Source organism: Podarcis gaigeae, assembly GCF_964106915.1.
Source record: "Podarcis gaigeae genome assembly, chromosome: 2".
In the NCBI taxonomy this organism is placed as follows: Eukaryota; Metazoa; Chordata; class Lepidosauria; order Squamata; family Lacertidae; genus Podarcis; species Podarcis gaigeae.
In genome coordinates, this window is record NC_139679.1 from 85,308,722 (window position 1) to 85,332,263 (window position 23,542).

Below are 23,542 nucleotides of genomic sequence, written 5' to 3' on the forward strand. Positions count from 1 at the left end.
CCAAATGCTAGCAAGGGAGCTGAGTGAAAGGAGCGGTAATCTCTCGCAGTGCTTGCTGGCCTTTGGCACGGCGTGGCCACCCACCCACCGCCCATTAAGCAAGACATGTGCTCACAGGCCTCTTTGCGCTCCAAGGCCAGAAGGCGTCATGTGCACAGCCCTCCCATGCCAGACTTGACAGGCTCACTTCATCACTCCCCAGCTTTCCGCAGTTGCACCGACCAACTCTCCCTCCTTTGGGAGCAGCCTGGACCTCAGATCTCTAAGGCCTCAGATCTTTAGAGCGCTTTGATACCACTTTAAACAGTCATGGCTTTTCTCCAAAGAACTTTGGGTGCTGTGGTTTGTTAAAGTGTAAAGGCCCCACTCGGTCTCCACCCTCATCATTCAGCCCCGTCACTGAGGTCCAGCTCCGAGGGCCTTCTGGCAGTTTCCTCATTGTGAGAAGCAAAGTTGCAGGGAAGCAGGCAGAGGGCCTTCTTGGTAGTGGCACCCTCTCTGTGGAACACCCTTCAGATGTCAAGGAGATAAACAATCATACGAATTTTTGCAGACATCTGAAGGCAGCCTTGTTCTGGGAAGCTTTCACTGTTTGGTGTTTTGTTGTGTTCCTTTATACTTTGTTGGATAAACCCAGTCAGATGTGTGGGGTACAAAAAATAAAAACTATCATCATCCTCACCATTGTGCAGGGGTTCTGGGAAGCAGTTCTGAGCAACCCATCTCCAAAGAAAGTAAGCTACTGCTTTCTGATACCCTCTTATACAATTATCAGTGATATAGTCCACACTTGGAAGTTACAAAGCAATGAGCGGCCCTTCTTCTTGGTTGATGTCTCTTATCGCCTCCCCTTAAGTGAACGACTATGAATCTGAGGACACTAAACAAAAGTAGGATACTGTTTCTCATTTTAAGTAGGTTATACTGAAATCCTTTACATCTCTACTTAAAAGAAATCCCCATTCAATGGAGCTTATTCCCAGGTAAGAGGTTATATAGGATAACAGCTTTAAAACCCTGATGGTGTCTAAAAGAATTAAGCAAATGACTGGTCCACCCCACTCTTTAAAAACAGAGCAGGAAGAACATACCAGGTGTTGGGATGTAGTCTTAGCATCTTCTTAGTTGTGTACCTTAAGAGCTCTGTACAGTTGCCATATTTCAAACAGTGAAAATCTGGACAGAAAAGTTGTTGGGTTTTTTGGGCAAAGTTGTGGAGCTTTCATTGACAAAATCACCATTTTTTGAGCTATTTTTATGGAAAATCGGCAAAAACAGCACTGCTGGCATGGGCTGCCATATGTCCAGATTTTCCAATTTCCACCCGGGCTGCAGTATTTAGACAGCAGTATTCTGTATATCCCCTGCAACCCTACTTTTAGGCTTGTGAATCACATAATCCGTGCTCTGAGCTATTGTACAGTCTATGTCCTGACTTCTTGAATAAAGTTTTCAAGTTTCCTCGAGCTGAGAGTCCAAGTACTGTGTCCGAGAGCCAGTGGCGTAGCGTGGGTTGTCAGCACCCGGGGCAAGGCAAGTAATTTGCGCCCCCTAACCCGTGGATTTGCGCCCCCTAACCCTAACCCCCAGATGTTGCGCCCGCTCGCTACGTTTCTGGCGCGGCCAAAGAGTAGACGGCAATCCACCTGTCTGCCTCTTGCTGCCTACCACTTCAGGAGGGCGTTAGGACGCGAAGCCATCGGAGGCGCCTCTGGTCACTCCCCCTGCAGGGAGAGTCAATCAGGACCCCTTGCACCCCTCCCCCTAAAGCCTTTCCACGCTCGGTAAGGTTGGCCAGAGCAGCGCCCCTGCTCCACCCCCCCCAACGCCGGACACGTTTCCCTTCTCCAAAGAGGCAGCTCCCTGCCACCTTCTTGGCCAGATCTTCGCCCGCCTCCAACATCTGGCATAGCCATGACTCTCTGATCGTACGTCTCTCCACCCCCGCCGCAGGCACGCAGAGTGTGCCGCCCCTGATCCCCAATTTTGGCCTAAGCTGAAAAGGGCACATTGGATCACCCCTTGTCCTGGGGCCCAGCTGAGCTCCTGGGTGCCCCCACTGCCGTCGGCGGGATGAAGCCTTTGGAGAAATTTCCGAAGAAGCAGGGGTCTCACTTGGCAGCCCGGGCTGGCCCCAGGAGTTGTGGGCAGCTGCCTCGCAGGCAAAGCGTCTCCAAGATCCTGCTGCCCGGATTCCTCAAGGAGCCCCCCCGAGGAGCCCCCTGAAGGAGGCACGGACATTGCTGGCGATGGGCGATGGCTGGAGCTGCCCCCCCGATTCCTCTCTGCGCTCCCCAATGTTCGTGTGGAGATTCTTCCCTCCCCACCTCTGCGCCCAGCAAAGCGAGGCGCGTGCCCTTGCCCCCCGCCGGGCTTTCCCCAAGCCGACGAAGCGTCCCGGCTTGCTTGCAATCTGAATCTCTCCTGTTTCCTCCGCCAGCCCGCAGCCTCTGCCTCGTCTCCTTTGCCTTTGCCACTCCGTGCGCCCTGCGCGCGCGTGCCCTATTCGCCAAGCTGCTGCTGCCGCTGCAAGCGGGAGTGAGCCAGGTAGGGGCAGAGAGCTGCGAGTGCGCCCCCCAAAATGTTGCGCCCGGTGCGGCTGGCACCCCCTGCACCCCCCCACGCTACGCCACTGCCGAGAGCCAGGACACCCACAAGGCTGCAAACAGCATCACCTTTGGGGGTTTGCTTTCTAGCTGCCAAACTAGTGAAGAGAAGTAGTTCTCCGCCATCTAGTGGTCAGAATGCTGCACTGTTCACCCAGTTTATCTTCAACAAGCTGTTTAATGTACAGAGATTGGAACATGGTCCTCATGGACCATTTGGCCCACTTAGCTCTGTGTTGTCTAAACACCCTGACAGTGGCTGTCCAGGGTTTTGAGACAGGGAAATTCCCAGGTCTACCTGGAGATTGAGGCTGGGACCTTCTGCAGACAAAGCACGTCCTCTGTCACTGAGCCACGGCCCTTCCCTTGTTTCAAAAAGGAATGGATTGAATTATAATGATTATCATGCTTGATTCTTCCGTCCAGCTCTCATGTATAGCCTGGCTTTCACGACAACGCCAGTTTCTTTATCACGCTCCCAACAGCGAAGACCATTTCGCATGTCCATTTCCCCCAACCATGTGCAGTTGGGAAAAGTGTGCATTTTCCTGGGAACCATTAAAATGATGAAGTACCTGGTCTTCCCATTGCAGTAAGACACAGGCCTCAGAAAGGAAGGAAATGAGCAGAGACGGCAGCAAGAGGTGCTGCTGTGTGCACATACTCCTATTTATTCCACATCCAGTGTGCTCCCACCTCTGGGTGTATACACCACATTTGCCACGATCCGTTTCTATTCTGTATCTATCCTGTTGTTTCTTATGAAGTTTGGTGCATTGATATGTTTTTCCCCCAAACCAGCTTTGATCTGAATTGAGTAGAAGAGCAACTCAGCTGTGTTTTAAGCTAGCAACTTGTGCACAGCCTACGGCTGCCTATCAGCCCTGACCCTTGGCGGTGTGGGCTGGGGCTGATTGTTGTCAGAGTGCAATGGCATTGCCAGCCACCTCTGACTTAATCCAAACAGGTATGGCAGTGAGAGAGCAGGGACATCTTGGGGATAGTCCATCATCTAGGTAGGAAGAAGAACCTAAGGAAAGGAAAAGGGTATAGGAGGTACTAGGCAACTCACGCAAACGTATGCCAAAGGCTGCTTTACGATTTACAAGCAACAATCTTTTTTTTATTATTATTTAGACAAGAATACATTCACCCAGAAAGGTTCAATTCTAGGCTAGACGAAAAGTCCACAGAACAGATCCAAGAAGGGGAGAGGGAAGACCTAAGCTGCAGCTTCTTATTCATTGCTTAAGGAAAAGGATCTAAACCAGTCATTATGCTGGGGGGCTTAAAAATTACTCTCTTTTTTGGGGGTCTAGTCTCAGTACAAAGGTTTTGGCTTGTTCTTCAAAAATGTTGATATTCACAAGGTGTAGTGGCTTCAGTTTTACCACTAGGGGGACACACAAATGATCCAATATGGTCATACCAAGTTGGGAAAACATCTAGCCCCCTCTTAGCCAACTTGATCAGATTTCTCCCAAATTTCAGCCCTTGACATAAAGCCGCCTGGGGGACTCGTTGCTTCTTTCCTGCACATACAATAGAAAAACAAGAGTGAATAATGGGCAGTGACAAGGCAGGACATCTTTTTTTTCTCTCTCTCTCCCCACCCCGCCGTCCAATTTGTCTTCGAGGCTGACATAGGAAAAAACCCCAAATTGCCGCTCTCGCCTTGCACAGTTTTACCACAGTATCCTGAGAAGCATCTGGTGTGGAGCTGATAGCACAGGGGGGGTTCAGGCAGGAGCCCCAGCCGGAAGCCGAAGAGTTAGCAGCGGTTGGGGACCCACTGCTTCTGTCAGGACGTCAGACAGGAAACCTTACAATGGCTCTGAAGTGAAGGCTCTCTGGATCCCTGCCACTGTCTGTTCAGAGAGAGGCAGGCACACCAGCCTCCCTGCCAGGGACAGCAGAAACCACTCAGAACCATTCCCCCAGGGCCATTTTGTGTGGCTCAACCAGCAAACCATTGGGGCCATAGGAAGGCACTTTGGGTAGCTGGAATAGTAAGAATTACCCTCATTATCCCAGCCCATAATCCTTATCCTTATGTGCATAGTGACAGCCATGTGCAAAGAAGCCAGGAGCATCATGTAGCCTCTTCTCCACATGCCCAGGATATGCTCCTAAGCAGCTGCATGCATGCGTAGCCTTCCGGGAGGCCTTCATCCCACTACAAAAGTCTGTCCAAGTGAAACTTTGAGGAAACAGATCATCAAAGCAAAATTGCAATCCCTTGAGTTCACCCACCCGCCTCCACTTATTTCTGAAGACCAAGCTCCAATGTGCATCAGAGCCTTGAACGAAAGCACCAACCAAATATGTGCCAGCAGAGCTCAGTGGGATACCCCTGTGTTGCCCACATATCTGTGTGGAGGAGGAACATTGATGATAGATAGATGATAGATATAGATAGATAGATAGATAGATAGATAGATAGATAGATAGATAGATAGATAGATATAGATAGATAGACAGACAGATAGATGATGATAGATAGATAGATAGATAGATAGATAGATAGATAGATGATATAGATAGATGATAGATAGATGCTAGATAGATGCTAGATAGATAGATGCTAGATAGATAGATAGATAGATAGATAGATAGATAGATAGATAGAGATAGATAGATATAGATAGATAGGATCTCTGAATGGTTTCCACTTTAAAAAAATTGTTAAGGTGGTGTAGAATCCAAAATATTATGATGATGGCAGAGCACTATTGTGATGGACGGAGCCATTGCAATGGTTATTCCAACCTTCAGATCAAAGCACTGTGATGAACATTGTATTCACTTTTATGGAGTGGGGAGAGTGTCTAAAACACTGAGAAGGACTGTTCCCTAAAAAGGTTGAAGGCAGGCATCTTGCTGTAGTGTTGCTTTAAGGCACTTACCTTGAATAAACCATTTCGTCAGAATGTCATCCAGGATTCCTACATGGCAAGCTTGCTGTAGCAGCAGCAGCAGCAAAACAGACCATATTATGTTGTGAAGTTTAATACTGGAAAATGTATGAATGATCACCTATCTTCTAAGTGTCTGTATGCATTTTCATCCATTTCCACCAGAAGTATTTGTCCTCTATTCTGTAAGCCTGAAACTCTATGTCAGGGGGTGCCAATATGGTCCCCTCCAGATGTTGTTGGACTACAACTGACATGAGCATACATGACCAACAATCCGGGATAATGGGAGTTCTAACTGAACAACTTCTGGACGGTATCATATTGTCAATCACTGCTCTATATGACAGGGTAGATAGATACAAATCACTAAGAAAATACAGGAAGTCAGTTTTTTCAGAGATACTTTTAACTGGTGCTAATCATGTCAAAAACATTTCCATTAAAACATGTACAACTAAAAAGAACACATACCCCATTTCAGGATTGTTTCGTTTATATCATTTTTAAAGATAACTTTCTTTAAAGTCATTTTAGAAAATGGCCGCTTAATTCACAACTTCTTTAATGGCTAATTTTGCTTATTTCCTATGCATTAGGAATGTTAACTAGAAGTACAAAACACACAAAATGGCACATATATTTTTGCTTTCTTTTTAAAGATGACTAAGGGTCCAGAACTGCCTAGAAGAAAGGGCTGGGAGTGTCTGGGTAAAATAATGTATTCCAATGAAATTATAAAGAAATGCCCACATCTAGGTTGAAGGTGAATATTCATAATATGACAAAGCAAATTGATTCTGAATTTTCACAGAAAAGCAGCCTAGTAGTTCTACAGTTAAAGTTTCGCAAGCCCCGCTTTCACTGCAAGCAACTGGCTTTAAATTAACCATAGTGGGGCTACCTCCTAGATTTCAGTGCAACCTATGCCACAACTAACATTAGCTGGGCTGTAGGCAATGTATACAGAGCCATGGTCTCAGTTTGAGAATGTGAATGATAGAATAAACATGCTTTAATTTTAACCAAATTACTTTTCTAAAGAGCCCTGCATTTAAAGGCAGAGAGAGAGAGGGTGGGATCGGTCATGTATCCTGATCATGTAAAAAATTTAGGAGGCAATCAGAAGTCAGAATCATCATCATTTCAGCAGAATACATTACATAACATTCATGTAAACAAAGAGCTGCTAGACTAGGCCATCAGTTGTCAACCTTTCTGGGCCTGTGGGCACATTCACAAACTGGAGAAACTGTTGTGAGCACACACATCACAACAACCAAGCACACCACACAACCTATTCTGTTGATTACAATAGAATGCTTCTTTCAAGCCGAATTTCACAGGAGGAGACCCTCCTGAAAGGCACCAGGGAAGGCTTCTGTGCCAGACTGGCAACCCCAGCAGACCCCCCCAAGTCTCCCTATTCTCCAGGGACAGTCCCGGATTTACAGAATCCGTCCTGGTATCTGATTTGATCCTGGAATTTCCCGCTTTTCCTAGAAACCACCCCTATTTTCATTGGAGAAATGTAGGAGGGTGTTGAGTTATGCAACTCCTGAGCCAAGGACATAAGTAACTATGCAACCTTTAGAAGACATTTGAAGGCAGCCCTGTTTTTTAAATGTTTAATTATGTTTTTTTGGGCAGGGTATTATTAATAATAAGGCATATGATGTCCTTATTTTCATCAGGGATGAACATGTTAGTGTATGCCCCAGGCCTAGGAAGCCCACAACAGTAAAGAAATTCAAAGCTTAGCACCTGAACCCTGCTCCTATTCCTGCTCTGATTTCAGAGAGCCCTAAAACTACAAACGCCCACTTGTCCCTTCTCACCACAGTCAGATGTCTGTGGTGAAAGAAGCCGAAGGGTCTTTCCCCATTTTCTCAGCCGGTGAACCAACTCTGAAGTTCTATGCACATGTACCTTGGGAGCAAGCCCCATTGGACATGGGGACTTTCAAAGTGAAACCTGGATCCAGGAGGGTTTATTTCAGTCATGGATGCACAGGGCACCTGTCTCTTATCCACATATTCCTCAACTGCAACAAGAAAGCCAAAGTGGAATGGTTACAATGAAAAGCAACCTAAATGTTCTATGAAATCTCCATTTCACACATTCTTCCCTTCGCAGCTAATGGGAAGCTGCATTATAGCAGGTCAAACATTTTGTCCACCCACCACAGTATTGTCTAAATGGTCTGGCTTTCCATGGTCTCAGGCATCACCTACTATCTGAGATCCTTTTACCTGGAGATGCCAAGGATTGAACCCAGGACATTCTGCATGCAAAGCAGGCATCCTACACTGAGCTATGGCCTGCCCCGTATTTCCTTGTTCCTCTACTCCTCTTGCTCATGGATTCCCACTTTTGTTTCTTGTCAACCAACCCTGATTTCTTTAATTCATCTAAACCCACTTTGAGCCTCTTCCCCTTTTTAAAAGACCTTCAATCTTGACCTGCCATATATATACTACTAATCCAAGGTTGGGAAACTTTTTTCAGCGCAAGGACTTCATTTCCTTGGGCAACCTTGAGGGCGCCACATGCCAGTGGTTAGCGGGGCCAGAGGCAAAAGTGGGGGAACACAGAATGAAAATTTTACTTTTGTACGGTAGGCTAATCTCTACACTCTCTCTTTCACCCTTCCATCTCCTCCATCCAGGCAAGCAAGCAAGCAAGCAAGCAAGCAAGCAAGCAAGCAAGCAAGCGGCATTATCAGAATCAAAGGCCACATTCCACTTCGTCAGTGAGAGTGCATGGCAGGGCTGATGAGGGGCGTGGCCTAGGGAGAGGAGGTGTGGCTTGGGGAAAGATATGGCCTAAGGGCCAGACAGAGGCCTGGAGCACTGCATCTCCCCTAAATTATTCAATCTTCCTTGGGCTCTTCTCTTTCTTGGACTTTTGTCTTTCTTTCTTTCTTTCTTTCTTTCTTTCTTTCTTTCTTTCTTTCTTTCTTTCTTTCTCTATCTCCCACTGACATTAAGCAGGCTTCAGCTTTTGTTTCCCCCCCAGAGGTGATTCCCAAAACTAAATTCAGTGTCCTGACTAGTAATGGAAGGATCTGCCAGTTTAAATTCTCTTAGTTTCTCTTTTTTCCAATCTTAAATTCAGTTCTCCACATTTTATAGCAATTTGGCATTAAAAAAAAAATCCTAATGAAAAGGTCAGCAGCGTTTCAGTGCAAATTTCTCCCAATAAGAACATTTTTAAATGCAATTTTGACTAAATTCCTTTTTTTTTGCAAGGAATTTCCACTTTTTTTTTTTGCAAGGAATTTTTGTATGTTATTTTCACTAGTATCTTCATTTTAGGCACACTTCCCCCCAATACATGTATGGTTTGGAGAACGGCAACCCAAAATTCAGAAGGATAGCTATATTTTGGTTAGCATATTGTTTTAAAAAGTGTGGATTTGATAGATTCAGCTTTAAATGCATAGTGAATGAAAATTCTCTTCCATCCCTGGTCCTGACGTCTCACCTTCTTTGCAAAACACTATCTCAAACCCTCTTTTCTCATGTTTGTTTCCCCTTGGGTGCCCCACAAATATCTCACTCTGAAAATGGTAAAGGCAGAGCTCTTAATTGCCCAAACCTGCCGACTCCCACATTTCTGTCACCTTCAGAAACAGAAATAGTTATTTCTCCACAACAAGGAACCTTTGTCAACTTTCAAGGCTGGAGACATATCTAGAAAACTGATACATTTTATACTTTCAATAATGGGAAAGCAACCACTGTACATTACTTCATTCCAGCATCCTTTATTGTAACCTGAAACTTCCAGGGTACATAGAACTAGGAGAAGCTTCATAGCTTAATACCAACAAGCCAGCTCCCCCCCCCCCCTCTCGGTCTCTTCTCACCCTGCTTTGCTTACCATCTAACTTTGGATCCACACACTTTTGTCTGGGAGCAAAGAGAAGAATGACTGGGTTCCAATGCTGCCCTCATAGCTACAGCATCAAACCGAATTTTTGTACTTTGTTTCTCCCTTGCCTGCTTTGTCCTCAGATCCTTCATGGAGAGTTCTGGAAAAGCTGCAAACTAGCAGAAACATCTCACTGAGTGAGGCAGTGGGTAGGCCAGCATAGTTTGCCACATTTTAGCTTGCATTAAAAAAGGAAGGAAGGAAGGAATGTTATCAGCATTTTAGTGTGAATTTTTCATAATATACACATTTTTAAAATGCAGTTTTGCCCAACCAATAGTTGGTTGCAAAGCAATTTTCCTGACTGTAATGCATTTTTGTATGCTACTTTCACTAAAGCATTTTTTCACCCTAGCCTGTGCATTTTTGTACACATAACATGGCTGGAGGACTGCATCACAAACTTTGGAGAAGTGGGGATTTCGAAGGGTGGCTGCCTTTTGGTTCATGTAATTTCAGAAAGTGTGGATTTAGTGAAATTGCCTTTAAATGTGAACTGACTCAAATTTCTCCCCCACCCCTAAGAGATTCCCTTTCCTTTATCGTATTTCTATGCCTCTTTTCATTCACGTGAGTCACAAAGCTGCTTACATAAAATAAATAACACAGTAGCTCATGAATTACAACATAAATGATATAAAATAATTAACAAATCATCAGTAAAACAATGACAAATCCTTAATAAAACAACCACCTTCTATAAAACACTGTTTTTTTAAAAAAAAAACTTTAAAAAGAGTTTAAACAGCACAACCACAAGAAAAGTCATGTTATAAAATTCACAAAGCACTCATAATCCACAAAAAATTAACAACATTAATAAGCTAACAACTAAAAACAAACTAACTACAAACTACAAATATGTCTTAACATATCTGCATTTTTAGTCTGCATGCTATTTTTTATGGAAGTGCAGTTTATCAGTATTTAAATAAGCAAACAAAAACGTATTCTCTAGGAACTATCTTCATGGAAGGAAAAGAAACCAACCCAATAACAGGAGAAACAAAGCACTAGAAGACATTAATTATCCTGGGTGTCTCGCTGGGACTTCTGGCTTACATGCAGCCCTGGCTGATGGAACCAAAATGAAATTTACAATGTTTCGTGTTAAAAGACACATATTCCGACACCCCCAATTTGCAAATACAGTAAATGTTTCTATACAGCGTGTTCTTACAGAGCCTCATTTTGAAGGAAAGAAGAATCATAGCCAGGATGTGTTAAATACACTCTCAAAAGCACCATCAGCCTCCTGCAGTGAGCCTTCACCCACCCCCATTGCCATTACACCTTCAGTGAACTCTTTCCTTTAGCTCGGCAGCTCTGACTTGCGTTTCCAGCCTACCTTCTAAACCCTTCAGGGTTCTGTAGAATGCTTACTACATCACGGTCACTGCATTTCACCATCTCTATAGTCATAACTAGGGATGGAGAGAAATTTGGTTCAGATTGCATCAAGAAGTGAACCTACCTAATTCATGCATTCCAAAACAACACAAGAGCCAAAAGGCAGCACCATCCTTAGACATTCGCACTGCTGTGAATGTTGCAATGTGGCCTTCCGGCCATGTATTGCGTGGATTGGACAAAGTGTGCATAAAGATGCATATAATAGTGGAGTGATAACTTACACAGATGCACTTTTCAGTGAAAATTGCTTTTCAAAAGTGCATCTATGAATCAAAACCGTATATAAATGTGAAGAGGATTACGAATTCGCACTCAGATGTTGCTGAATTTTTGGGAAGACTTTTTTAATATATATAAAAAATCACAAACTGATATGGAGCTGTGGAGAACTGAACTGGAGAAAGAGACACTGACAGATCCACCCATCCCTTGTAATGACTTCACAAGGGGGAGTTGCAACAAAATGTTATGGCATGGAGGACTTCAGGAACATAGGAAGTTGACATTGGTCAGTACTGTCTACACTGGCAGTGGCACTTCAGGGTTTCGGACAGAGGACATTCCTAGCCCTACCTGAAAATGAAAGGGGTTGAATCTGACCTTCTACATGCTAGGCAGATGTTCTGCCACTGAGTTTCCTTTTGGCCAGCCATGCTCTTTTCATGGATACTCCATCCCTCTCTTTCCTACCCCATGTCAGTTAACATTCCATGCCCACTGTCCTTATTGGGGTGTTTTTGGGTTGTCCTCCTGCCCCAAATGCCTCTTAATTTCATTTTCTGGGACTCACAAGCAGGGAGAGTTGCTCTAAGGTCCCTCTTGCAGGCTTCCTATAGTTGGCTGGTTTGTCACTCTGAGAAATGGATGTTGAAATAGACATGCCTCTGGCCTGATCTAGCAGGGCTTTTCTTATGTTCTTATGCCCCCCACAGCCTTAGGGGCTATTCTTTCTCCTAGAGTCGGTGTGTGCATGCGCTTCTGTACATCTACGCTTCCACACCAAGCCTACAAATACCTCCCTCTGATGTGTGGATGTTTCTGTTTTGACTCAGTGAACGAGTTTTCTGTATAGCTTCTCCCTTGGATTGTGGTTTGAACTTAGGTATCACACAGATCCTCGCATCTGGATAATTATCAGAACAGTTGCTGATGCTTTGTTTGTTGCATCTGGCGAACTAGGCTCCAGCCTACGAAATCTCATGTTACAATAAACTCTCTGTTCTTTAAGGATAACAGCTCGCCCCAAAGTGTGCCTGCCATTTCCCACCAGGTTGGTGTGTCTGCCCTACTCCCAATGTGTCTTGCTGCCCACGTGGGGCTGCGGCATTACAATACAGCGTATATGCGTAAAAGATGGTTGTGTGCAGGGCAGTTGCTTGCGGGGTCAATGCAAGGCCTGCAGCTCAATGGTGGAGCATCTGCTTTGCACACAGAAGCCCCCAAGTTCACCCCCTGGCATCTCCAGCTAGGGCTGGGAAAGAATTCTGCCGTGAAGTCCTGGAGAGCTGGTGTCAGTCAGGGTAGGCAATACTGAAGAAGGTAGATCAATGGTCTGCTTTGGTATCATGGGCGTAGTCAAGGGGGGCAGGAAGGGACAGCTGTACCCCTAGCAATAAAAATCAATAACAAATACATAGGTAACTGAGGTTCTGCCCCCCCCACAAAAGTCCTGCTCCCCCCCTCCAAAAAAATACTGGTTATGCCCATGCTTGGTATGTCAGCTTCCTATTAAATCCAGTAATTGGCTCTGCAGTTTGGTCCTGTTTCAGTTGGATTTTATGCATGTAGGCTGCATTCCAAGGCTACGTCCCTTGCATTGAGGCACATTGGAAGTGGCACAAGCATATCAGGTGGGAATGGGAGACAGGTGTTCTCTTGGCCACCTCCACATGTAGTCTGGGGAGAGGAATCATCTGATCTGCCTTTTAAAAATGCATGGAATCGATCCTAATGAATACCCTGCTTCCTCCTTCCTCCCCCCCCCCCGAAAATGCCTTATGGGCAGATGCTTTGTATTAAGTAAATTCTGCCTCACTGTCCTGTTTCTGCGATTTCACTCTCATAAGAAGGCTAGCTTTTGCCGTGAGGCCTGGCAGCCACTAGATGGCCGTCTAAGACAGTCGGTGGGAAAGGCAGAGCTGCACAGTTGTCTGTTTCACGCGAACCAGTTGTCTGGTTCACTGGAGTAAAAGTGTGAACGTGCAAGTGATTCAAACTACTGCAACAAACGTGGGCAGCTCACTAAAATGGATTGGCTGAAAGCTGAGAATAGAAAGTGTTTGTTCACCCGCCCCATTATTAACTTGCAGAACACCTTGCCGTGGTGGTGATGGCCAATGGCTTAGGCGGCTTCGAAAGGGAATTGGGCAATTCATTGGGGCCTCCATGGTCAGAAGCAGTCAGAAGCATGGTCAGAAGCAATATCAGACGCTGGAAATAACAGCCCTGTTCGTAAATTCCGCACCATCTTCAGCTCTGGAAAAGGCAGTTTCTAGATAACAGCTGGCCAAAGAAATTTGATAACAGACTTAGCATGGCAGCCAGTTGTAAATCTGGTCTCTCCTTGATCCTCCACTGGATCATCAGATTAAGCTGGTACTAGAACTGTACTTGTGTGCCCTGAACTAGGAGGAGGGAGAGTTTAGAGACAAAATAATCTTCCAGGCAAGTACATGCAGATGAAAAAAAGTGCAGGAGTGCTCTTACTTTTTTTTTTTAAAGGGAGCAGGATGAAACCTAACTGTTATCCAAGGACTGCTGCTTATTCCAGAATCACTCAACAAGTGTGGATATAGGATGCAGCTTTGGAACATGGAACAACAACAACAACAACAAAGGCTATATGTAACCGATGCATTAGATGCAAATGCTGTTCAGTGTAAAAGCCCACTGGTAATGGATGCTTCCACTGGTTGTGTGAACACTTGAATGATGCAGTTGCTGGAGATTTCGCCAACCTAGCACCCTCCAGGCCCCATGGCTGATGGGAGCTGTAGTCTCAAAACATCTGGAGGTTAGCAAGTTAGTGAAGGCCGAGCTATGCCAAGTTAGTGAAGGCTGCCATGACTTTAGGCCTGCCTTACGAATTGAAACAGCTCTCCTCTTCTTATTTCATACTCATTTCTGTGAAGCTTGAAAAGCACCTCACTTTTGGCCTAATTTCCTGCAGGCTTTGAACATGTGCTTTATTTTTATGCTGCTGTAACACTGCGTAGTGCCCTTTGTTTGCCTGGAGGCCTCCCACTTCTCCGATTTGTGTTTCCCCGTCTCCTTTGCCCTTGCTGTCCTTGGCCTCTCTCACCTACATTGTTTTCCTTTCTTTGTTTGCTTGCTTGCTTGCTTGCTTGTGCGTGCCTATGCTGCTGCTGTTTTATCTGATTTGATATTTATTGTATTATTTGATCACTGCTGTATGGGACTAGGCTAATCGGTGACGAATACATGTAAATAATAGACCATGACATCATGGGAGCAGCGTTCTTATTCAATCTTTTCTTAATTAGAAGAGAGGCTGCTGAGGCCTAGATGGCCTTATGTGGGTGGAAAACTTCTCAGCCAGTATCATGGAAGAGGTACAGTCAGAAAATTGGCGAGAGAGGCTATCACAAAGCTCAGAACGAGAGCAGTGGGGGGTGGCGACGGCAGTTGCTGAGATGTATCACTGAAACACCAGCATTTGGTGGGATTACAGATGAGAAAACCCGTGGAGAGACTTGAGTGAGATTGATCTGGTAGCCAGGAGATCAAAAATGCACAGAAGCAGATATTTAGCAGGCAAGGAGGGCGGGTGAAGCAAATCTCCCTGAGGAGATTCCAGATTGTTCCACACTCTTCCTTCAGGCAACTGATGGAGCCCAGGGATACTGTGGAGTTAGATCTGTGGTCTCGGTTGGACGCTTCACATCCTTCTCCAAGTGTCTGTTTGAGTCCCACCACTCCTTTGTTTCCTTCATTTTGTGACATCCCCTCCACACCCACACACCCCACCACCACTCTCTCCTTTGTTGACAATTTGGACATTAATCTTTCTGGTTCCAGTGTCACGTTCATTTTTATCACAGTTCCGTTAGGGTCAGGTTGCTCCTTCCGGAGCTTCGGAGGCCCTCAGAGCAAAAGCCTCCCCTCGGGTTCCTTGGCAGAGGCCTTTCTCAGCCTCTTTGCTGCCTCTCACAGCCTTGGTTATTCCCCCACCTCAGCCTCCTGCATATGGGCCTGAGCTTTCTTACCACATCAGGATACAGAGCAGTGCATGAATTCCGGCCTCAGACTCTGGTCAACCGCAAGCTCAGTGTATTTCACAAACTGTACCTCCTCGTCGTGGGGGGAGGGCTGGGCCCTGAGCACCGGCACATAACAGACTCTCAGAGGCACTAACTACCAACTGGATTTCCAACCAAAGGAAACAAAACACAGATAGCCAGCCTCCTCCTTCTGCACCAACCCAAACCTTCCTGCTTCTCCTAGCCCAGGGACTCCTGAGGGCTTCTAACAAAAAATGGAGGTGGGTCGGCTCTCCTGCTCAGGCACCTAGCATTTGTGATCTCTCTCCCCTCCCATCTCAGATTTGAGGATGTGCTGCATAAACATGGACAATATATATATATATATATATATATATGTATATGCAGGTTTTGGTGTCCTCGGGTGTCTTCCCGTGTAAAAGTTGGGGTGTCTAGGCGACGTTTCGTCGAAACGTCGCCTAGACACCCCAACTTTTACACGGGAAGACACCCGAGGACACCAAAACCTGCATTCCTGTACCCGTGAAAATCTACGAAAGCATGTACCCGTGAAAATCTACGAAAGCATATATATATATATATATATATATATATATATATATATCTCCAGAATCTAACCACATGTTCCTCATCCTGAAGACTTCCTGTGCTCCCAGGTATAGTGTTTGGTACAGCTAGTGAAGCACGGAGGACTGCTTGCCAAATGACAACCTGTGCTTTCCCCCCTAAAAAAATGTTTAGGGGTACTCTCATTTTCCTACTCATATTGAAATACTTCCCCTCAATGAGGCCAAACTTAGATTCACAAAATGTTTAGGGTTGTGTGTACCCCTGCGCCCCCCCCCCGAAAAAAGCACTGATGACAACGCCTGGCTTTGCCAGGCTATGCTCTTTGTGCAGTGGATTTAATCAAATAAGCACCTGAAAGGAGTTGTGCCTTAGTCCTTCCAGACTCCAGACTCCAGACCACCACCAGCAGATTGGCTTTGGTATTTTGCTTTCCTTTTGAAACAAATGCTGGACCACACTGTACTCCATCACATCATTTGATATGCCCATAAGCAACAGCCTATACTTATAGGCCTAACACAGGAAGCAGTCTGGCCCATCTAACTTAGTATCGACTGCACAGACTGGCAGCAGTTCCCTGGGGCTTCAGAACAGGGTCATCCAGATTCCGGGGTTGGAACCTTGGAACTTCTGGGTGCAAACCAATGTTCTGCTACTGCTGAGCTATGGCCTTCACATAACCGAGATTAGTTCTGCCTTAACTGTTAAGAGAACCCTTGTATTTAGAATACATTGGTGGGCAACGAGGAGTCTAGTTTTCATTTTTAAAGTGGACCAGGCAAGACTAGAGTCAGCCTGATCCTGTTGTGCAGGAACCACATAGCACCGTTTGGGCTTTAGCCCATCGCAACCTCACTTGTGTATAGATTGAGCTAGGAGACAGAATCAGAACTCTTTTTGGCTTTAAATTGGGTGCTACTGAGGCAGAATCACATACATATGGCATGTAAATAGTGCCTCTGGATGGCCGAGGGAGCAAACAGCCATTTCACCATTTGCAGGGAACGCTCTAGTCATAACACAAAGGAATGGATGGTGCGATTAACCATAAAGTGGGTGAAATTACCCCTGTCTTATACCAATCATCTGCATTGTGGATAGACTAAGTCAGTGGTAGGCAGAAGTTAGATCAGGGCCGACTGCATAATTTGCAGTAGATCAGCAAAGTTTTTTTTATCTCCCGGCTGCTTTACAATTGCAGTAACAATGAAAGGAATTACACTGCTGAAATGAAGGAAGCTTATGGTAGTGGGGTTTTGTAAGGAAGGGCCTTGAGCTCCATTTTGTTCTGCTACCCAAACCTATTTCCTTGGCTGAGAATTACTTCTCTAAATGTATTTCTTTCACACCAGGCATTGGTTGCCATATCTCAGGGTTCTAGCAAAAAATGAAGTAGACCCCCCCTCCAACAAGCCTTAGGTTTGCCCAGTCCTGGACAGATTGGGCTGCGACCCCAAACAAATGGCTAGGATTGAACACGCCTAGAACCACACTATTAGGATCCTACTGGCAGGCAAGAACTAAAGCACTCAGATTTCATGGAGACCACTTTGCTGCCATTACCGCAAGGCTGTATTCTTCCTCTTCTTCAGTGAGATGCAGATTTTGCAAGTTGAGTAAGAAGAGGCCATGTTTGCACAACTGCTCTCAATGTTATAGCAGCCTACCATCACAGCGAGCGAACTCTTAACCACTTTGGTGCCCTCAATGACTGTAGCCGCGCCCCAGATGTGCAGCAAAGGACGCACTGTGTTTTTTCCTTATGGAGGCATGAGCAACTTGGAGCCCGCAAACTTAAGGGAGAGAGGGGGCAAAGAGGTTGATGAAGGAGGCCTACTCTTCTGGGACACGTCCTGTCTGTCATCGCTGCAGCTTCTCCTCTTTGAGGTCCTACTATCTCTGTCAGGAGAGCACAATGAAAGGGGCAGGGGAGAGAGACTCCACCTGCCTAATCCGGCCAAGTATTCCTCTTCCTAGGATCTTGCAAATGACAATAAAAGCCATTAATCACTTAATCTCCAAAGCTGTGGAGGGGAGACCCTTGCTTTGATATCATCTCCGTCTCAGCTCATTAGAGAATCTCTCTGGGAGCCAAGCTAAGAGCCTTCATCTTCCTGTTGTCATGTTCATCTCCTGGGAACCTTTGTCTCTACCCATCTCTCATCTGCAGAGAGTTCTGCTGAAGGTTAAATTGCATTATTTATTTCCACCCCATTTTTAGTGGTCTTTTTGCCTGGCTCCCTTGGATAAGACTTGGACCATGTCCGAGAGTCAGGAAAGATGGTCAGAGAGGTCCGTTCCCAAATCAAAAGATGATATAGGTAAGGCTCAGTTCTCATGATGTGTGGCTGCATAATAACTGTGATTCTCTGGAAAGAAGAAAGTGGCTTCAACATGGAAAGCAGACCCAGTGCACACACTTCAGGAGTTATGGGTTGTTCATTTCCCCCCTGTGTGTTTGTTTATTACCACATAGATTTATATCCCGCTTTTCAGTTCACAACCTTTATAATATGTATGGCTACATGAAAAACCATATCCTTACACCAAACAAAGCCATCTGGGCCATGGGTCCAATGTTAGCTTCACCTGATTCCTTCTTTCTCTCAATTTTCTTCCATAAGGCAGTCGGTGTTAGATGGCAAAGTTTCAATATGCTGATTTCCGGATGGACTGAGCCAACGTGTGTTCTCAACATGCCAAAAGGATCAATCACCAGTTCTCCCCTGCAACTCTGCACTCCCAGGCCATTCCAATAACCTCGCTACCCTAGAGGACTTATGCCTGGTCTCTGAATACTGGAAAGCCATCAGGAAAGAGAGAGGGAGAGAATCATCAGGGAGGAAGAGGGTTAAGCAACCCTCTCTTGCCCACTGATTCCCCCCTGCAAATTCCAACCTGGTTTAGAATTAGCGTTATGAGGTAGACATGGATATGGGAAGCCCACAATTACTTAGCAACACATAGTTCCACCCTCGGAAGGAAACCTTTGAGGCTGGTTATAACAGTAATACTGTATATGATGTCGTAACCTATGTCAGCTCCCCACCCAAAAGTTGGTTAAGGACCCATACATTGCATTGCTAAGAATTTTACACGTAATCTGTATAACCTCAGCTGGATCCTTCTTGGCAGTTGTAAGTATGGCCCTTCTTCCAACTGCAGTAAGCAGGGAGTCTTCCAGATATCACCCATAGCTTTCAGTATTCCTGGGCAGGTCATCCTCACTGGAGAGAGACTTTTCATTTTGGAATTTGTTTCTCCTTTGGTTTGATGGAGCTCAAATTTGCAGAGTTCAAAGGAATGGAACAACAAGGCTTTTGATGTTTGCACGGAACAAAGCTTTGGGGTGTGGAGGGGAATGATTGTTAGCCTTGGATCATCTTGGTGAATTGACTCCATGTTCAGAAGAACAGGGCATTCTTCTGGGATTGACTTAATCCAGGCTTCATTGTTGCCATTGTCCCCTGGGGGAACAATATCACCCAAAGGACGCCATCCATCTAGAATGCATTTTGGCAAAGTCAAGCAATGAGCCTGACAGCACACGTCTCTCATGTGCAGGCGTTGCATTATTGCACGTCTGACCTGGATCTGTGTGACCTAATAGCAAGGCCATTGTGGAGACAATATTCAGTAGCAAGGAGAAAGAAGCAGGTGGAAAAGAACCAACGTTCAACTCCCCTTGATGCTTCCAAGAGAGAAAGCCTGGCAACAAAAGGAACTTCCTCTTCATACACTACTCTTTTGGTATGTAGGTTGAGGATGGTGGGAACAATTAAGACAAGGAAACCTCAGTGTCCTAGAAATAGCACCCTTGCATATTATGATGGCATCAAAAGCCTATTTTCCCAGTTCAGTCTGTCTGATAACACATTCCTTTCGCACATTAAGCCAGAGGAGAATGCCACTGTGTGCTCTGAAAATACGCGCCTTTATAGCATTTTGAGATTCCTCCTATCGCTCCATAAGTAGTGGTCATGTTATAGGGGAAGGGGGGCAGCTTAGTGAAGCTCGCAAGCCCTGTCCTGTTCTTTCCTCCCAACTTAGCCAAATCATGCCCACCATAGGCATCTTAAAAAAACAGCTAGGGGACATTTCAGAAGGTAAGAGGGATGGGTCTCCTTTGCTCCTTCCCCCCTAATTTGAGAAGTGCAAAAATGCTCCCACACAAAGTAGAGGGGCATCCAGCAGAGTGAAGAATGAAGAGGTGATGACAACGACAACAATGATACCAAGATGCCAGAGATCGACAGATCTGCCCAGAACAGTGTTGAAGTTTCATAGCTAAACCACTCAGATTCTCATTAAGCAGGTCTTCAAGGTCACTGAAAAAAGAAGCATTGCTATGGCTATGGGAGCATGTGGGTATTAGAAGTTAGATAAAACAGCTTTTATTATGTGGCAGAGGGAAGGCTAGCTTCACTGGCTCTTAGCACTTGACATGGTGCATAGCGTGTACTTTTCAGCATAACAGCATGCTAGAAGTCTATTGTAGTGGGTCAGAGGGCCCACTTCTAAAGCCTGGAGTCCTCCTTTATTATGGTTCTTATGCATTTAATTCATGTTTATAGCACTAGTCATGAGAAATGCAAGGTGAAATCTTTTTAAGAAAGCCCAAAATACCTATCCGTTTCCTTAATAAGTTTGCAGTCTCAGAGAAGGATCCGGAAACAACTGGGATTCCAGAAGTAAGTAAACAAGATTGACTGAGAACAGGTTTGCACAGTTGAAGTGGAAAGCACTTTTTGAGAACAGTCTGTCTTTTGCTGGTGCAGACACTGTGATTTACCACGTGGGGGTGCAATTGCCTAAATTATTTTGGCTTTCTTAGCCGACCAGGCTCATGGACAGATGTTCTTGAATGTTTGTCCTGTTGAAGGGGAGGCAGTGTCGCAAGCAGCTTCCCTCCATCATCTTCACTTCAAAGGCATTTTAATGAGCAAGAAAAAAATAAGTGTATTAGGTGATCTCATAAACAGCATGTCTGGGGGATGATCCACAAAGCAGCTCTAAAGTATTTAGATGAAGATAAAGTGGTTTCTGGGACTTTGCTTGGAAGAGATTCCTAGCATCCTTACAACAAAAGTGATCCTCAAAGGGTGGCAGGGAAACATGAAGGGCACTGGTGCAACATGAAGATTCCTTTTAAGCCATTCCAGGGATGTGTTGATGGGCTCAGCATCAACTGAGCACCACACACGGTTGCATCTCCCACTTAGACACCCTTTTTTGAATTACGTGACTCACAAGAATTTGTGTTCATGACGATATTGGGGTGGTTACGTGTGATTCTGCTTTCAAAACGGTTCACGCCTTGAGATGCTTTAGGATGAACATACTGTTTCAGTGCCAATCAGCACATGTCCTGTATGTTCCTGCTGAAATCCTGTAGCTTTTCATACCACAAATGTTCTGTGTTACCTTCTGCTCTGCTTTCATTGCACTCAGGGCTGGATTTAGGTTTGATGAGGCCCTAAGCTACGGAAGGTAATGGGGCCCTTTATATGTCAAGCTGTCCTCTGTCAACAACAAATTGTTGCTGTTTTTTGTGTTGAATATATGCTATATGGTAATTTATGGACCTAATAGGCATCTAAAGCCATTTGCACGTAACAAAATATGTATTTTATCAAAGTAATTGTTGAACTGAATTACAGTTAAGAAGAAGTATATTAATAGTGTAATAATTATTAAACTCTAACTTAAAATGATTTTTTATTCATAACAAACTTAATGAAGCGAACACATTGGCATTTGGCAATAACAAAAGTTCCTTTAGAAACACAATTTACAAAGACTCATAATCTAGTCTCTAGAAACTTGCTATAATATGAAATAATAATAGCAAAGCAGTGATATTTTAGGGAGCAGGCTAGCAGGCGGGGCCCATTACTTGCATCATAGGAGCCTACACAAAACAAAACACTGTTGCTGTATGTAGGTTTTATTTTATTTGTTTTTTATCTTATATTTTGGAAATGTACATCCAGTTGTTTTTTTTCATTTGAATTTTTTTGGGGGCCCCAAGAGGGTGGGGCCCTAAGCTATAGCTTGTTTAGCTTATACATAAATCTGGCACTGGTTGCAGTGTAGTGCAAGCTTTTGCCTGCACATGGCAGTAATGCAGCGACACTGGGGAAACATTGCAGAACAGCTAATAATTTGGAATGAGGTGTGGATAGTCCAGTATAAATCCACCACTAATGTATTGTCTGTCACATGTGGCAGAATACACCAGTCTCAAGGGGGCCCTCTATATGCCTTCTTCTGTGTTGACCACCAGTGCTGAGGTTAGTGAGGCAGCCATCTATTTTGTACGCTTCCATAGACCCCGCCAGAAGAACAAAGAGATACTTTGGGTTCATTGTGGCTTCACTTTCTTTTGCTGTGTCCCCGCTGGCCTACAAACACCAGTGAATGTTGTAAGGCCGGTGGTACAGAGAAATAGGGTAGAATGGTACTGATCTGTACTGATTTCATTCTATATCACTGTGAGGAGAAGGGGACATAGATATTTTTCAAAGAAAACTGAATTATCAGCAAATTAGTCTGGAATATTCCTGTCTGGGCCAGGAGTTGAATGGCTTTAAATGCATCAGCTTTCTTTTTTAAAAAAATAAAAAATAAACACTACACTTTACAGCACCATAGCACAAATTACTGGTGACTCTCCTGGCATTTTAGTGGTTTTTGAAAAGAAATTGTTTGAAATCTAGAGACAAGCATCAGAATGACAGCATTGCAAACTGAACCCAGCTCGCCCTTGTCGCCACTTCCAAACAGGAAATCCTGAGAACAATTCTTATGTTCCCACCACCACTACCTAAAAAAATCCAAAACACTCTGGGATAGGAGTTAGTTCAGATTTCATGGAGAATTTTGCTAGGAGTTAGTTCAGATTTCATGGAGAATTTTCAGCCTGGGTTCCTTGAGAGATCCATTAAAAAAACTAAAAAATTGTGTATATGTATGATGACGGTATCTATGTGGTCACAGTGTGCATAATCTACCATAAGACATAGACAAGCCGTGTCCAACCAGTGCAGTCTTTGGCCAATTTGGGAAAGTATCCAGGACAGATACTTGTGGTTTATGACAGCTTGCAGGGTCTTGCACTCTGGATTAGGCTCCCTTTTGATGTCAGGCTTCACCAGCAGAAGAACAGTACTGTCTTCCCTCCATGCTCACTCTGCACTTTGGCCCACGACGGTCCACCCACCCCAGGGTGAAGAACTTACCCAATGCCAAAAATGAGGACACCCCTAGAGGTCTCTGTGTGAGGATGTAAAAGCCTCTAGGGCGTCCTTGCATTTAATTTCACATTTGCCATCACTAATGTGGGTTCACCATGCCGAACAGAAACATGTGATATTGTGTGACTCACTTTTCTCTCCCCCCCCCTTCATACTCATTTACACTGAGGGCTACTTTGGGGAAGGACTGCAGCTCAGATGTAGAGCATTGCATGAAGAAGGTCAAACCCTGGCATACCCAGGTAGGGTTGGAAATGCCCCCTGTCATTTTCAGTTTCGCTCAGTTCCTTCCCCCACCCCAGTCTTAAGTTGTGTTCTCTACATTTCCACATCGATTTACAATTTTACAAAAAAAGCCCTCATAAAAAATTGTCATCCTTTTGGTGCAATATTCTCCTAATATACATGCATTTTTGCCTGATATACACATTTTATAAGCAACTCTCCCTAAGACAATGCATTTTATATTATTTTCACTAATATATGCAGTACAGCTTGATGCAATTTCTTCAGCAATGAAACAATTTTTGCTGGAGAACTGCACTGTAAAATTTGCAGATGTGTGAATTTTGAAGGGTGACTGGGTTCACATGCTTATTTATTTA

At 44.8% G+C, this 23,542-nt stretch overlaps 1 long non-coding RNA gene across 1 annotated transcript; it reads right to left on the reverse strand.

Moving 5' to 3' along the window:
- Nucleotides 1-3,700: 3,700 nt before the first annotated feature.
- On the reverse strand, nucleotides 3,701-15,202 carry LOC310839048. The gene is made up of 3 exons (XR_014561312.1): nucleotides 15,097-15,202; nucleotides 9,407-9,573; nucleotides 3,701-4,138 (listed from the first exon to the last, which is right to left on the reverse strand). It is a non-coding gene; the product is annotated as an uncharacterized lncRNA (long non-coding RNA).
- Between the last annotated feature and the right edge of the window lie 8,340 nt (nucleotides 15,203-23,542).